Raw genomic sequence first — 4,202 nt, 5'->3', positions numbered from 1 at the left:
TGTCGTTTGTGCATAATAAAAAGACGACGGACTCAAACTCAAAAACTCAAACTCAAAAACTCAAACTGTCGTTTGTGCAAATAAAAAAGACGACGGACTCAAAAACTCAACTCAAAAACTCAAACTCAAACTGTCGTTTGTGCATAATAAAAAGACGACGGACTCAAACTCAAACTCAAACTCAAACTCAAACTCAAACTCAAACTCAAACTCAAACTCAAACTGTCGTTTGTGCATAATAAAAAGACGACGGACTCAAACTCAAACTCAAACTCAAACTCAAACTCAAACTCAAACTCAAACTCAAACTGTCGTTTGTGCATAATAAAAAGACGACGGACTCAAACTCAAACTCAAACTCAAACTCAAACTCAAACTCAAACTGTCGTTTGTGCATAATAAAAAGACGATGGACTCAAACTCAAACTCAAACTCAAACTCAAACTCAAACTCAAACTCAAACTCGTCGTTTGTGCATAATAAAAAGACGACGGACTCAAACTCAAACTCAAACTCAAACTCAAACTCAAACTCAAACTCAAACTGTCGTTTGTGCATAATAAAAAGACGACGGACTCAAACTCAAACTCAAACTCAAACTCAAACTCAAACTCAAACTCAAACTGTCGTTTGTGCATAATAAAAAGACGACGGACTCAAACTCAAACTCAAACTCAAACTCAAACTCAAACTCAAACTCAAACTCAAACTGTCGTTTGTGCATAATAAAAAGACGACGGACTCAAACTCAAACTCAACTCAAACTCAAACTCAAACTCAAACTCAAACTCAAACTCAAACTCAAACTGTCGTTTGTGCATAATAAAAAGACGACGGACTCAAACTCAAACTCAAACTCAAACTCAAACTCAAACTCAAACTCAAACTGTCGTTTGTGCATAATAAAAAGACGACGGACTCAAACTCAAACTCAAACTCAAACTCAAACTCAAACTCAAACTGTCGTTTGTGCATAATAAAAAGAGACGACGGACTCAAACTCAAAACTCAAACTCAAACTCAAACTCAAACTCAAACTCAAAAACTCAAAAACTGTCGTTTGTGCATAATAAAAAGACGACGGACTCTCAAACTCAAAAACTCAAACTCAAACTCAAACTCAAACTCAAAACTCAAACTCAAACTGTCGTTTGTGCATAATAAAAACGACGACTCAAACTCACTCAAACTCAAACTCAAACTCAAACTCAAACTCAAACTCAAACTCAAACTTTTGCATATGTGCATACTAACAAGACGACGGACTCAAACTCGAACTCAAACTCAAACTCAAACTCAAACTCAAACTCAAACTCAAACTCAAACTGACGTTTGTGCATAATAAAAAGACGACGGACTCAAACTCAAACTCAAACTCAAACTCAAACTCAAACTCAAACTCAAACTGTCGTTTGTGCATAATAAAAAGACGACGGACTCAAACTCAAACTCAAACTCAAACTCAAACTCAAACTCAAACTCAAACTCAAACTGTCGTTTGTGCATAATAAAAAGACGACGGACTCAAACTCAAACTCAAACTCAAACTCAAACTAAAACTCAAACTTGTCAAACAAAATAAAAAGACGACGAAAGCAGAACAAACAAAACACAGACTCAAACTCAAACTCAAACTCAAAAAACCACAACTCAAACTCAAACTCAAACTCAAACTCAAACTCAAACTCAAACTCAAACTGTCGTTTGTGCATAATAAAAAGACGACGGACTCAAACTCAAACTCAAACTCAAACTCAAACTCAAACTCAAACTCAAACTCAAACTGTCGTTTGTGCATAATAAAAAGACGACGGACTCAAACTCAAACTCAAACTCAAACTCAAACTCAAACTCAAACTGTCGTTTGTGCATAATAAAAAGACGACGGACTCAAACTCAAACTCAAACTCAAACTCAAACTCAAACTCAAACTCAAACTGTCGTTTGTGCATAATAAAAAGACGACGGACTCAAACTCAAACTCAAACTCAAACTCAAACTCAAACTCAAACTCAAACTCAAACTCAAACTGTCGTTTGTGCATAATAAAAAGACGACGGACTCAAACTCAAACTCAAACTCAAACTCAAAAACTCAAACTCAAACTGTCGTTTGTGCATAATAAAAAGACGACGGACTCAAACTCAAACTCAAACTCAAACTCAAACTCAAACTCAAACTCAAACTCAAACTCAAACTCAAACTGTCGTTTGTGCATAATAAAAAGACGACGGACTCAAACTCAAACTCAAACTCAAACTCAAACTCAAACTGTCGTTTGTGCATAATAAAAAGACGACGGACTCAAACTCAAACTCAAACTCAAACTGTCGTTTGTGCATAATAAAAAGACGACGGACTCAAACTCAAACTCAAACTCAAACTCAAACTCAAACTCAAACGCTTGTGAATAATAAAAAGAAGACGAACTCAAACTCAAACTCAAACTCAAACTCAAACTCAAACTCAACCTCAAACTCAAACTTTGTGCATAATAAAAAGACGACGGACTCAAACTCAAACTCAAACTCAAACTCAAACTCAAACTCAAACTCAAACTCAAACTCAAACTGTCGTTTGTGCATAATAAAAAGACGACGGACTCAAACTCAAACTCAAACTCAAACTCAAACTCAAACTCAAACTCAAACTCAAACTGTCGTTTGTGCATAATAAAAAGACGACGGACTCAAACTCAAACTCAAACTCAAACTCAAACTCAAACTCAAACTGTCGTTTGTGCATAATAAAAAGACGACGGACTCAAACTCAAAAACTCAAACTCAAACTCAAAAACTCAAACTCAAACTCAAACTGTCGTTTGTGCATAATAAAAAGACGACGGACTCAAACTCAAACTCAAACTCAAACTCAAACTCAAACTCAAACTCAAACTCAAACTCAAACTGTCGTTTGTGCATAATAAAAAGACGACGGACTCAAACTCAAACTCAAACTCAAACTCAAACTCAAACTGAAACTGTTGTTTGCATAATAAAAAGACGACGGACAAAAAACAAAAACTCAAACTCAAACTCAAACTCAAACTCAAACTCAAACTCAAACTGTCGTTTGTGCATAATAAAAAGACGACGGACTCAAAACTCAAACTCAAACTCAAACTCAAACTCAAACTCAAACTCAAACTGTCGTTTGTGCATAATAAAAAGACGACGGCTCAAACTCAAACTCAAACTCAAACTCAAAAACTCAAACTCAAACTCAAACTGTCGTTTGTGCATAATAAAAAGACGACGGACTCAAACTCAAACTCAAACTCAAACTCAAACTCAAACTGTCGTTTGTGCATAATAAAAAGACGACGGACTCAAACTCAAACTCAAACTCAAACTCAAACTCAAACTCAAACTGTCGTTTGTGCATAATAAAAAGACGACGGACTCAAACTCAAACTCAAACTCAAACTCAAACTCAAACTCAAACTCAAACTGTCGTTTGTGCATAATAAAAAAACGACGACGACTCAAACTCAAACTCAAACTCAAACTCAAACTCAAACTCAAACTCAAACTGTCGTTTGTGCATAATAAAAAGACGACGGACTCAAACTCAAACTCAAACTCAAACTCAAACTGACATTCAAGCATAAACTAAAGACTACGCACTAAAACTCAAACTTTCGCTTGTACATAATAAAAAGACGACGGACTCAAACAAAAAAAGACGAACTCAAACTCAACTCAAACTCAAACTCAAACTCAAACTCAAACTCAAACTGTCGTTTGTGCATAATAAAAAGACGACGGACTCAAACTCAAACTCAAACTCAAACTCAAACTCAAACTCAAACTGTCGTTTGTGCATAATAAAAAGACGACGGACTCAAACTCAAACTCAAACTCAAACTCAAACTCAAACTCAAACTCAAACTGTCGTTTGTGCATAATAAAAAGACGACGGACTCAAACTCAAACTCAAACTCAAACTCAAACTCAAACTCAAACTGTCGTGCATAATAAAAAGACGACGAACAAACTCAAACAACAACTAAGCAAACTCAAACTCAAACTCAAACTCAAACTCAAACTCAAACTCAAACTGTCGTTTGTGCATAATAAAAAGACGACGGACTCAAACTCAAACTCAAACTCAAACTCAAACTCAAACTCAAACTCAAACTCAAACTCAAACTCAAACTGTCGTTTGTGCATAATAAAAAGACGACGGACTCAAACTCAAAC

This window comes from Leucoraja erinacea, chromosome 10 (assembly GCF_028641065.1).
Source record: "Leucoraja erinacea ecotype New England chromosome 10, Leri_hhj_1, whole genome shotgun sequence".
NCBI classification, from domain to species: Eukaryota; Metazoa; Chordata; class Chondrichthyes; order Rajiformes; family Rajidae; genus Leucoraja; species Leucoraja erinaceus.
The sequence above is the reverse complement of the archived record's forward strand: the minus strand, read 5'-3'. Positions refer to the sequence as shown.